We start from the raw sequence: 14,374 nt of genomic DNA, 5'->3' as shown, positions 1-14,374 counted from the left end.
TGTCCCTATCCAATGTACCCTCATTTTCCAGTGGCAGTCCAAATTTCCCGACCTTCATACCGTACGGCCTCTATTACAGGACCTTCCTATGGTATTTATTGTTAATTTGTTCTCGTCCTGAACATGCATGAAATATTTGCCACCGGACATTAAGCAACCAACAATTAATCAATCATAAGTTGATTTCACTTGAATGTATAAGCTAAACTAACTAACCTCAAAATTACATGCAGTATACATATGGACTGCATTACTTTTGCGAGCATTTTACAGATTAAACAGTTGACTGTGAACAACATTAGTATTTTGTGAGGTATTTTAAAACTTTTTTTTATTTTATCAAGCAGCTTGATTTAATTTTATTTCATAAATTATGTCATGAATTGTGTTGAATCTGAATTTCTTTGCGGAAGTTTGTCAAAGAAAAAAGTAAATATATGACAACAAATTATAAAGTATATTTTTGTATTACAAATTGCTTTTAATTTGTTATAAATATATTGGTTTATAGTTTATTAAGCAATAACTCTAATAATCTTCATATATGTTTAATGTGAAGAAACATCCAATTTAAATACTTCGACATTAATCACAATCCCTCTGACTGGGATATGTCAAATTATTCAAATGGAATGTTTTTTTTATTATGATTTATAGTAATGTTTATTTAGTATATGTGTATTATAAAGCAACTTATGGTTTAAACAAGACCTCTGAAAGCCAGATTTCGGGACAACATTGATATATAATGCATTGCACACAAAAAATGACACAGTTAAACAGACCCAAACAGAACATACTCAGGAAGAAATGTTTTTGTTTACATTGGTCAAATTACATGTCAGTACAATTATTTCAATTAACCAACGTACCCATGGTAATTGCAAACTCATATAATTTGAAGAGTTTTGGTGAAGTACGGGAGCGTAGCTACGATAAATCCGACTTATTGTATGGTAAATGTAGGCCGATTAGCGAGCAGGGAAAATTAAAGAAAGTACCCGTTTTGTGTAATTTTAACTCCTCCTACGGGTTTCAACCAAGTGTTTTGTTTTACTATTTTGAAAACTAGGTGTTGTTGGCAGATCCTTGATCCTTTATAATTTATTTCCCTCCTTTTTTTTCCTTTTTTTTTTTAGCTCGAGACGATTTAGAGCGTCGCACGATGTATAGAAACCCGTATATTCTTGACATGATGTTACCCTCTAGATATCGTTTGGTTATGTATGTCGTCGGACTGTTGTCTCATTGACGAATAACCGACATCTCCTTTTCCCTATCATACTTGGGTATACTTACAGTATAGGTTTTCATGTTACCAAAACTATGGCAGCCGGGTGCTGTCTATTTCGTGTAAAATACAAAGGCGAAAGCGAAAACACGAAAATGGGAAATCAAACTTTTCTGTTGGGATGCATAAGATGTATTTGCTGATGATATATTCAAGTGGGGTCGTCACTTGCTTTCATTTCGAGTTTTTTCTTCACCCAAAAACAGGTTTCAAATGTATAGTGCATTTCCCCCAATATCATGTAAACATACTACACATCTATATAAATATAGTTAAAGAACAATAACAGCACACATATATTTCAAATTTACAACATGAATATCGTCTGTTAAATTGGAAAATAATAGTTCATCTCGGTAACTTTAAAAGCAACTATGAATGCAGCTTATTTCATTTATTTGTTTCAATTTTAATTTATTTACTATTAAGTGTTTATGTACCATTTTCCTTATTATTCCTTTGCATTTAAATTAAATTTTTATTGAAAAGGCGATACACTGTATTTTTAAGGTGCACAATATGTTTTTCCTCAAAACTACCTTTTCCTAATAATTAAATTGAGTTCTCAAACAACAACAATTAACCAAAACAACATCTATTCAATTTATTTTGTTGGCATTCGAGGAAAAGATATTTTTTTAAATGTATGCATTCCAGGACCCGAGTACTTACGTATGAAAACTAATTGTTAACAATGACGGGTAGAGTCTGACATTTTATTTCATTACAGGTTGGCTGAACGAAATTCAAACACAAAATGATGATGATGGATGGCTGCTTAACGTCCAGCGGCAAATTGATATGCATATCCAGGACATGAACATGTTAATGTAATATGAATATTTACCCTGCTTTGTACTAGACCGACACGTTTAGCCGGATTATTAACGTGCTATTTCACAAGGTAACAGTCCGCAGGAAGACTTGTCACCTTACCCAGACATATTATTCTGACTCCGAGCCGACTAGTGTTTGCTCTCACTCCTTAATGCTGTGTACTTACCGGAGAAGCAGCAAATACCAATTTTAAAGTCTTTGGTTTGACCCGGCCGGGGTTCGAACCCATGACCTCCCGAACTAGAGGCGAACACGCTACCTCGAGACCAAGGCGGTCAAACAAACACAAAATGAGTTTATACATGTCTTCCTATACGAATGAATTATAGTCGTATCGTATAGCAGTAAAATGTAAATGTTTTTATCAAGTACGTTTAACTTAGTAATTTGTGAGTAAATGATCCAAAAAATGTACCAATAAATTATTATAATATTAAGATTTTATCATTTAAAGTTATGGTTTTTTATTGTATATCTATTCAATTTGAAAATACGATATTTGAACATGAGATTAATATTTACGACGATACTAATTTTTTCTTTGAAATTTCGTGGGAGGTATATCCTTATATATAAATAGAAAAACGATTTGACTTTCATTTCTTCCTTACTAATTGCATTTCGAAGGTAAGAAGATTGTATATTTTTTTTTATCAACTTCAGCTTTTAAATGAATTTGTTTGTTGAAGCCAAACAGTATATCAAAATTAATGTGTAAAATATGAATTTCAACCTACTTTATATTTTAGCATTGATAAAATATATACTTTGAGATATAAATTCAAAATGTGCTGAGTATTTAATTTTACTGAAAGCTCAGCCTCCTTAATCCGTTTCATAAATGACTTCACAAATTCTTTGTTTTTTTGTTTTTATTTGCTCTGTTGTTGCTTCGTGTTTGTTTTTTTTTATTGTTTTTTTCTGTTTTTTTTTTTTTGCAACATATTTGAATTAATAAAAGAATAAAAATATGATTACTTCTTAATATGATTATGCGTAGCAGTGTATCTGATCCATACGATAGGCAAACTTCACTTTGTTGAATAAATTTGACTTATAAATGATTCAATTCAAAGAGCAAAATTGTTTGGTGCTGCATTCGCCTGCTTAATACGTTTTAAGGGCATACAATACAGTTTTGATCCCACGGTGATTTTTTGACGAACATTTGCATACAAGCTTTTTTTAACCAGTCATTTCAACTATGTAATAAAAGATATACCTTCATGTGCTACTTTTACAGATAAATGGGGTCAAAATTTTAGACATTTAATATAAATTTCTGTTTCTTGGACCTGTCTATCCTTTGAACAGACATATCTAACTTTTTTGTTTCAAAAGATAATTACAAGCGGATTTTTGTAAAAACATTTGGAATATCGTTTTTACATAAGTATACCCTAAGTTGGTGTAACAATTCTTTGGGAATAATTTATTATTTTTTATTATTTTTTTATGATTTTAGAAAAAAAACAGCATTTTTGTTGTATATTTATCCAATCTAAAAAACATTCATCGGTGATTTGTTCATAAAACTTGGTATAAATAATCGTCGTCATGGTCATACATAATCAAGCCAATTATCATTTTAAAAAAGAATGTACTCGTTTTCAAACTAATGATTAAAATCAGTCGAAAAATGCACCTTTTCCCGATATTTCATAGTTTGACGTCGCGAAAAAAATAATATTTTACGTTAGCGACGTCATTTCCTCCCCTGTAACTGTATCGTATGCCCTTTTAAAACTTATAAACTTCAATTTAACCCCTTAGCTGTGGATGGGTTACGCATGTATTTGTGAGCCAAAATTTGTTCCTGTGAAAAAAGTTCCAGTGGAACTTATATCACAGGAAATATGTTCTGGGAGAACTTTTTTCACAGGTAATTTCTATATAATTTGTTCCATCTCTATAAAATAAGTTCCACACTTTACCTGGTGAAATAAGTACCGGGTTGGTGAAATTTGTTCCTTACCTAGTGAAATAAGTTCCGGGTTTATGAGATTTGTTCCTTACCTGTTGAAATAAGTTCTGAGTTTGTGAGATTTGTTCCTAACCTGGTGAAATAAGTTCCTTGTCTGTGAAATATGTTCCACTTGTTAAACAAGTTATCTTATATACTGAGCATTTGTCATCAGTGAGTTTAAATTTATCATTCAAGTGCATTATAAAAATGAGTATTATATTAATAATATAATAGATAAAAAGTTTGGATCCTATGGAGTATAGCAAATGTTTAATCATATACTCTGTAAAAAATATCTAAATGACACTTTTGAACCAGAAAAGATTAGAATAAGGAAAATCATTCAGAAAAAAAGTATACCGGTTTAAGAGGAACATATGTACTAATCTGAAAAGGACAGAGTGACTTGATCATTTATAAATATCAAAAGACATGTAGAAAAAAAAAGACACACTCTTTTGAAACTGTACATACTAAGTACATGTATGACTAGAACACGGGGACATGACAGTTAACAGGAACCAAGGAGGAATACCGCATAAAACATAAATACAAATTTGGATACATTACCATCGCTTTTATTTCTGATCTTCATCCTATAGTTACAGTCATGCCTTCAATTGCAAATGTATCCCATGCAAGTACACTCAGTACAGCATTCAGCTTGCATTATAATTTAAGTGTAACAAGAAAATGTTTCGGTGTGCAAGAATGATTGAGCGGAACTTATTTATTAGTTTCTATGAAATATTTACATGTTCGTTTAAAACTAATGTCACAGGAATTTATTTAAAACTTTTTAATATTAATTGAAACAAAATTCATGGAGCTATGATTATTGTACCGGAACTTATTTCACATGTGGCAAAAAAATTAGTTCCGGAACAAATTTTACAGTGCTGGAACATATTTTCTGTGATATAAATTCCGGTGGAACATATTTCCTATGAAATTTGTTCCGGCGGAACAAATGTCACGCCGGAACAAATTTTTTGTTACATATTCTGCTATTAAAAGGAAAAGAATGTCAACATTGAAAGTGGAACAAGGATGAACCATTTGGTTGACTGATTCGATCCACAAAAAAATCCTTCTTATACAGGTAAAATCGATGATAAACATACTTTTTAATCTACAATATGAAATCAAACAGACATAAAAAAAAATCCAATTGCACGTGGTCGATATCTGTTTATATTTATATTTATGTTTATATCGGGCTATATGACCGTCGGCAGTCTTCGCGGAGATCATCTCGATGGTTAATTAGATAACGTCTAGACAAAAATACACAAGAAATGTTGATACATATTATCGAGTCCATGCATTGTTAATTGTGTATTTAAGACTTTTTGTAATTTGGATATACGTTTTAGTATGTTATAAATCAAATATGAGAATTTGAATCAAATCAGTGAACATGAATTTGACAGCTAATGCCCCTTTAATATGTATCAGAGACATATAATACAATAATAATTGTATTATATGTCTCTGTATGTATGCATTAGAATCTTATCAAATTAGACCTTGACATTGTAGAGTCACATGTCTTTTGTTGAAGGCTGAATGTTAATCTCCTGTTGTCATTTAGTTTTTGGGTTGTTGACCATGAGTGATCTACATATACCCACAGCTCATTTTATGCATACACAGAAACAGCAAAGACAAAAATCGATTAACAAAACCGGTGTTAAATTATGTAGGAAACAAATTAGCATTCAGTACAGATCTACCAATGTTTATCCTGCTTATCTGATATTTATGCAAATATCGTGAAGTTTATTTTTGAAATTAGATAAAAATGCAAACGAAGCTGTAGAATTTTGCATCAGGCTGTCATACGTTTTAATAAGTCACATGTAGCGTACATTGCAGTTCATCATCTGAGTATGCTACAATAAGACCACCGAGACGGTTAAATCAATAACGGCAATATAAATTCATTTTGGAAAGATCAATGCTGTTCACTGTAAACTTTAATACAGATCGAGTGCGAGAGGTCGTTCGTTCGATCCCCTGTCGTTTCAAACCAAAGACTTGAAAAATTGGTATTTGATGCTTCTCCACTAAGTCCGTTGCATTAAGGGGTTATTGCAAAGACGGTTCGACTCGGAGTCAAAATAATGTGTATGGATAGGGTGACATGTGTTCCCGTTCTCAGTACGTTTAAAAAATCCGACTCGGCGTGTAACTGAATCAAGTATAAAGCAGAGTTCGTAGTCTTATCACATTGACATATCCTTCCTTATATGCATGTAATAATTGCCATTGGAAATTAAGCACAAATCTATCCATTCATAATTGTTTTTACAGATTTTGTTCTAATGATCACCTCAAAACAATGACTAAAGTGCCTTTATACGTAATAGAAACTAGGGGCGAAAAGTTCATAGCATGCGCGCGCAGTTACGTTTTGTACCTGGCAACCCTTAATTAGAGGACTCTTGTAATAAGTTTATCCTATGTTGTAATTTCAGGTTTTATTCAAACTAAATCTAAACATAGGAGACGAGTAGAGAATGAGGCAAAACACTTTAATAATAGTTCTGTTGTGTGAGTTACACCTATCATTAAGTTTAGCAAACATATGACAGAACTTACAGAAAATCAAGCTGAAGAAAAACAACAACATCAGAAACCATCTTGTATCAAACAATCAAAATTCATTTGAACTTTGGTGGATAGTTGTCTCGTTGGCGATCATACCACATCTCCTTAGTTTTATAAAACATAATTAAGAAAAAAATACCAATACCATACCCAAGATATATAATGTCAAAAAATGTAAGAAGGTTTCAAAGAGTAATTCTCATAAGCTTCATGACAAACAATATGGTGTCCAGAAGGAAACATACGAAAAGACAAACAAGTAAACAAAACTTAAGACTGAGAAACAAAGGGATTATCTCATTGTCAATTTGGCACAGTATAATGCAGAGAGACAAAGACTAGACTTGTTTCCTGTCCCTTTATCTGTTTGCAGGAAACAAAAAGATACCCTTATTTTGAAGGGAAAGAGAACCAGCATATAAAAAGAATAGTGCAACTGACTAATGCAAACGTTAGAAATAAACAAGTTATATAACAATCAAATTACAATAGCATCGGTGATTTTGCTGTTCTTATAACATCTTCGACAAATAAGGAAGTCAAGATAGCTTTGAATTTTAATCAAATTAGTTTTTATTAGGGATGTCAACTCGGTGAAGATTTACTAATCGAGTACTCGTTTGATTTACCGAGCGATAGTCGAATACTCGCTCGGTAAAACATTTACAAAATTGTACCATTTTATGTTTTTTGGGTCGTTGTCTTATGAACGTAAAACCCTCAAAATTATTACCTAGGACTAGATAATAGTCCAAGGAATTTTATACCATAATTAATAGCTCACTTACTACATGTACTAATTATGTAAACTGGCAATAATATAATCAAGAAATTAATTAATACCTATAGAAAAATGATTACTCAAACAACAGTAAACAAACACATTTAATGATCAACAAAGGGGTGATGGTTAGAACTTACTGATGCCTTCAATCATTTTCTAAGGGTCGACACAGAGTGCAACGAATTTGTTTTTATTAAAAAAATTTAACTTGTCAACTATTTCTTGGACGAGGCGATTTCTCAACTTATTTACGTAACTAACACTCCTGCTGATGAAAATATATGCCCTGACGGTACAGAGGTGAAGAAATGACTAAAGATAGCTTAAGTGTAAGCCTTCTTCTTCTTCCGAATACGGGAGTAGACTCCTAGTTAGGAGTGTAAAGGAAAGTGCTCTTGTTCATAGACTTCCTCTGATTGGAGGAATTTTGAAAGACATGCAGTTAAACGCAAACATTCGAATCGTAATTTTTTTTTTAATATTTAATTACCCGGGAGGCGCTCTCAATAAAAATATTTTTGTTTAAGCTTTAGAAAGAAACACCACTTTAACAGGAAACCGATTAATCGAGTATTATTTTAGTATTCGATACTCGGTACTACCGAGCGATACTCGAGTACTCGAGTACTCGTTGACATCCCTAGTTTTTATTGATGTCTTTGTGACAATTTAATCACTATATCTTTTACATGTTTCAATTAGGTCTCAATGTTAAATCAATTCTTTTGTTGGACTGTATCTTTGTCTTGTTCTAAACTAATTTAACTATAACATGTAATTTCGCCAGTTTTTAGTTTCTTGTCTTGATCTGTTAGGACCGAGTTAAACTTTTATGATTAAAATATCAGAATTCCGTCTTGGAGAAATTACGACTGGAAAAAATATATTTACACAATAGCTGACTACGAACCGTACATTGGAAATTAAAGCTTCAATAAAATCGGACTTCTTATCTTCAAAAAAAAAAATGGAAAACGTAAGATTATGAATTCTTACGAATTGGATGAGAAGTTTTTATTTATTGGTTTGTTAAGGTAAAGCGTTAATCGAAGCACATTTTACACGAAGCCTTTTCAAATTTTAAGTGATTGGGCGATTTAGATCATTGTATACTTTACAGGCATCTGTCTACTCTTGAAGGCCTTATATTGACCTCTAAATGTCTCCGTTGTGGGTTTTCTGTGTCTTTAGGTTGCTGTCTTTTCAGTATATATACTACAAATCTGGTTTTTTATATCCTGACCCAATTGAGTCGTCTCTATGATCACATATATGTTCCGTTTGTCGCAGCCAGTCACAGCCCATTGCTCGTGAACGGCGTATCACAAAATACAACTTATTAGCTAGCCTTGCGGTCATACATATTTTGAACACAATTAGCGTTCACAGACTCAGAAATCAATCAATCAAAATAATGGATTTTGTGTTTAAAGCACAAATATTATACTCCGAGTACTGCGTAAAGTTGTATGACCGAGGGCAACTGACGTAGTGGAGCATAAACTGCTTCTCCTTCGGGAACACCTGTGGTAGACTCAGATTTCAGTGCCAAGTCTTAAGTTTTCTGTGTATACTCATTTCGTCGTGTGAGTCTTACAGTGTTATATTTAAATAAGAAGATGTGGTATGAGTCACAATGTGTAAAAAGTATATATATGTCCACTTTTGATAAAAATGGAGGTAGCTATATTTTTGAATTCCAAGTGCAATGGTCTATCTTCCTATACGGCAACTATAATACGAGATTTCTACAACCTATGAGTTAGATTATTTATTTAGTTTAGCTAGTACAAGAATTTATATAGTCGCATGTTTTGATGGCCCCTTTTTGGTATCCATTTAATTTTGTAAAAACTTTTGACGTGTAAAATATAGTATGAAGTATGATAAAAAAAAAACAAGAAGAAAAAGATGTTGACACATGAAATTTGTTTCTTTAAATTTCAGCAATTTTTATTCCACACAGCGTGGAGTGTATGAAAATTAAAAAAAGGAGCTGCAGTTGTAACGATATATCATTGGTAAACACGGAACGACAGAAAAGGGCAGATAAATGGAGCGAATGCTTAGACATATGTATTTCCAGAGATTGTATAGCTGCAGGTTGTCATTATGAAACAACCTGCTCGGAGATGTGTGTTCCGAATGACTTTGATTCTTCCTCTCTTACCGATTGTAAAGTCACAATAGAAAAGGAAATAGAAAAAGAAGATAATGAATGGAACACATGTCGACGTCACTGTAACACCGAGTCCTGCCACCAAAATGAAACGTGTCATTTCAAGAATATTGAAATTTGTGGTTCGAGTATGGCCGTTGACATGTGTTTACCAAAAGCAACCGATATTACATAGTTCAATACATATATATATTTTTGTTTTCCTTAAGAATGCATTTTTCACAAGGTCTTTTCAAGGATTTGTATATGTATAGAATACAAATCCTTGGTCTTTTCAAAGTAACAAAAAAAAGGATTAGGGTAAGGAGATATAAAAAAATAAGGAAATATGGTACGATTGCCACTGATTGGTATGTTATGCATGTGCGGTGCCAGAAAATTAGAACACTAAATCTAATTGAGACCAGCGACTGCCATTTGTTCAAATATCTTTGTTAGACATTTTCTTCAATAAATAAGAATAAAGCAATAAGAAATCAAAATTCAGGAAAAAAATTGCTTGAGACCTATATTTTAAAATGCTAAATTTGTAAAAAAAAAAATAGATTAGATTTAGTGATTTAAGATTAATCAAATTTTTATTTGGATTTTAATTTTGTACTTGGTATCAAATTTGGAAAGCTTTATATTAAGTGTTGGATTCATGTTCTTACAAATTGAATAGAAAATGTATCAAGACTCATAGAACTTTATATCAAAAGATTTATAGATCTATTCTGAGTTATTGGTGCTGTTAAACCTTCTGACAAATAACAACCCTCCAAATTTGGAAAGAAAGTAAATATACGTTAAAATCCAAACTTTTCTGATTAGATTCTATTAATATACATGTATCCTCCAGAACTAGAAATAAAGAAACAACAGACACGGCTTCCTCTGCCTCATTTTTAGACTTATACATCGAATTTGAAATAAGCGGTCATCTCAGTACAAGAATCTATGACAGACGAGACGATTTTAATTGTGAAATTATAATATCCCCCACCTTAGCAGCAATGTACCAACTTCATCTGCATATGAAAAATACATTTCCCAACTCATTCAGAATTTATAAAACGTCACCAGTGTCTGAGCATAAAGTTGATGAACCAGGGCTGTGTCAAAGAAGGTCTCGTCCTTTTTCTAGAAAAGTTCATCAGAAGATACCATGACCGTGTTGATAAATATATTCCGTATCAACTTCACAAATAATACATGATTGTCTTAAAGTATAAATTCTAGGTACTGACATTGTTTATCACGTGTTGTAGTGTTCTTTTTATTTGTCTTTGTATATTTTTTCACCTTTACTGTTAAGTCCATTTTTGTTAATATCCTTTTGGCGTGGCTCGGTATTTATACATCCTGCCATTGTGTTATTGTGCTATGGTCATATTTTGTATTCTTGACTTTCAATTTTGCTTATGTGCTTTTTCTAAAGAGTGCTTTTATGCCATTTTGATTTTTCTTTGTTTACATAGTTGTTTTTTTAGTGTAGTGATTAAGATTATAACACAATGTGGACTGCTGTATCCAAATTTTTGAAATTTTTACTTATTATGTCTGTTTGTTCTGCTCACACAGTGGTGTCAGTATAATAGAATTCTATGCGACTGTCATACAAGTGAGTGGTTTGGTTTAGCTAGCTAAACGAAACAGGTTTAATCCACCATTTTCTGCATAAGGAAATGTCTGTACCAAGTCAGGAATATTGCAGTTGTTTTCCATTCGTTTGGTGTGTTTGAGCTTTTGATTTTGCCATTTGATAAGGGACTTTCCGATTTGAATTTTCATTGGAGTTCGGTATTTTTGTTATTTTACTTTATAAATACCAAATAATTATACACCGTCTGCTTAATTTTATACCAAAAGGGAAATAAAAATGACGAGAAATTGAATTTGACCGTCTTAGCTTCATAACATGAACATTCCACCAAATGTCTTAAATTAAAAAGTTGTACTTCCTCAAAAACACCTTTTTAATATGGTGTTTATGGATTTCTTGAAATATATCACTTAAATCTATTCTTTTGTAGGGTTACTTTTGAAATGCGTTCCCCATAGGTACATTAAGCGGCGTGTTCCCAAGAGGAACATTTCACTAAACGGTAAATATTAAAATGTGACCACCAGAGGAACGTTTTAATGTTCTCCAAGGACATTTCACTAAATGCTAAAATAGTTATGTATTATTAAGCAAATGCACTACTTGCGAGTTTCCGGTTTCTTTTAGAGTGGCTTTCCTCTAAACGAGATAGTTGTACAGAATTTGCTACCCTTCCGGGACACCTGATATCACTCCCGTTTTTGATGGGATTTTGTAGTTTATTTGAATTGATGTTTATCATTTTGCAGCTATTCTTTTAGCCATGGTGCTGTCTATTTCCGTCAACATGTTTTTCTTCTCTACCTTTTCAGTGAAAATCAGACAGCAGCACCACACGGGCCAACTTGGAGACATGTACTATTTATTAGTTTTAATTTAATTGGCTTTGCAATATCTTTCAGTAACTGGGAGTGCTATTAGATCGATATTTTGCGTCTTTTGTTTTCATATTAATTGTTTGTTTGCCTCGTACCAATTTGTTTACTTAAGCTAATTAATTCCGACTGATTTTAACATTTGTTTACAAACCCCGCAGATTTTTTTTTGTCTCTGTTCTAAATCAGGAGATTCAGTGGTTATTGTTGGTGTTTGTATTTTATTAAATTGTGTTATAGATAAGGCCGTTGCATTGGTTTTTCTTACTTAAATGTTTTATATGTTTTCTTGTCTGGGCCTTCATTGTTGAAGGCCGCATTGGGATATATAGATGTATCGATCATTGGTTCTGAACTTGTTACAGTACAGTAGTATTTATTGTCTAGTTGACAAATTCGGAATTTTGATAAATAAATTTCTAGGGTTTGATGATTCAGCTTAAAAAGTGAAGCAATTTGAAAACATGTACATACGAATATAAGGATCGGTACTAAATCGGCAAGAGTCCAAAAAGTATGAATAATACATTAAAATGAAACTATCATACCCATCAACACACAAGTACATGCAAGCAAAACAAATTAAACTATGAACCTATCAGTAACTGTACAGAAACTTAAAATATTGATTCTGTTCTTGAAATCGTGCCTTCCTACACCCTTATATTGGTGGCTGTACTTCACAGTAGATGTCATGCAGCAACGTAATAATAATTAATGGAATAGAGGCGGAAGTTACCAGTAGATAGCTAAACTCATAACTCGAAAACGAACTGACAATGCCATGACAAAAAACTAAAAACGACCAAAAGACAAACAACTGTCTACAAAACACAATATAGAAAACTAAGTAGATATAAGAAGATGTGGTATGAGTGCCAATGAGACAACTCTTCATCCAAGTCACAATGTATAAAAAGTAAACAATTATAGGTCAAAGTACGGCCTTCAACACGGAGCCTTGGCTCACACCGAACATCAAGCTATAAAGGGCCCCAAAATGACTAGTGTAAAACAATTCAAACAGGAAAACCAACGATTTAATCTATATAAGATACGAGAAACGAGAAACACTTAAGAACCACATCAACAAACGACAACCACTGAAACAGGTTCCTGACTTAGGACAGGTGCAAACAAATGCAGCTGGTTTAATTAAACGTTTTAACAGGCGCCAACCTTCACCCTAACCTGAAATAGTAGTGTAACATTACAACATAGAAAGACACACTATAAGATATCTATTGAAATGGCTTAACTCAATCAAAAAGACATATCAACAAAAACAAGTAAACATACACTGAACGAATAAATCAGATCTATGACACAATATAAATACAATATTAAGTAAAAAAGGGGGATGTAAAACAATGTAAAAAGACAATTAGAACCTTGGACAAAATGGCGTTAAATAAAATAACGTACACAGGTAACTTTAGATATAATAATTTTGTTGTTAGGAAACATCGAAATTGGTTGTTATGAAATTTTGCACACTTCTGATTCCTTATCCGGGTTTGATTTTACTTTTGTCCTTTTTCGTTTTATTAGCTCTTCAACATTTGTAATAAGTCGTTTGACCTTTTTATATTTTAATCGATGTGGTATACGCGCGTGCAAGTTCAGATAATTATATGGACTTAACTATCAAAAGTGTGCTCCTGACCGTGACGAAAGACACGAGAAAGAACGTCTGAAATCAATGCTTCATAAGTTTTTTGGTACCAGAAAAGTCGTCTGATATGTATATTTACCTAGTGTGTCCTATTCCCTATTTTGACAGTTTGACGGAGAGTGGGATAGCATGAGGGTGCTGTATGTATAGGAGGAGGCGCTTGCCGTCGCCCTGTCGATGCAACTAGTGTCACTCCTTTGCAGTTCACTCTTAAAATTGTATATGTTAGCGGCAATAAGTGAAATTAGGCATTAAGCTTAAACCCTAGGCAATAAGCTAACGCCTAGGCAATAAGTCTATTGCCGCCTAGGCAATAAGTCTATTGTCTAAATAGTGTGAGGCATTAATCTTAATTCCTAGGATTTAAGCTTAAATCCTGAAAAATGTGTCCAGGCATTAATCTTAATGCCTAAAATGTAAATGCGAGTAAATAAAAAAAAAACATTTGTTCAAAATTAAAACACATTTGGTACATAATAACATGATAAGAACTGAATTTTAAAAGTCAACTCCTTGAAATAAAGTCACCAGTTCTGACCACTTTATTTTTAAACTCGGGTATAACCAAA

At 32.5% G+C, this 14,374-nt stretch overlaps 1 long non-coding RNA gene across 1 annotated transcript; it reads left to right on the top strand.

The window, feature by feature from the left end:
• Positions 1-2,722: 2,722 nt before the first annotated feature.
• On the top strand, positions 2,723-10,152 carry LOC127728786 (uncharacterized). Its single transcript, XR_007994375.1, has 3 exons — positions 2,723-2,755; positions 6,575-6,650; positions 9,439-10,152. It is a non-coding gene; the product is annotated as an uncharacterized LOC127728786 (long non-coding RNA).
• Positions 10,153-14,374: the final 4,222 nt, after the last annotated feature.

The sequence above is a fragment of the Mytilus californianus genome, unplaced genomic scaffold (genome assembly GCF_021869535.1).
Source record: "Mytilus californianus isolate M0D057914Y unplaced genomic scaffold, xbMytCali1.0.p SCAF_2, whole genome shotgun sequence".
Lineage (NCBI taxonomy): Eukaryota > Metazoa > Mollusca > Bivalvia > Mytilida > Mytilidae > Mytilus > Mytilus californianus.
The sequence above is the reverse complement of the archived record's forward strand: the minus strand, read 5'-3'. Positions and strand labels throughout refer to the sequence as shown.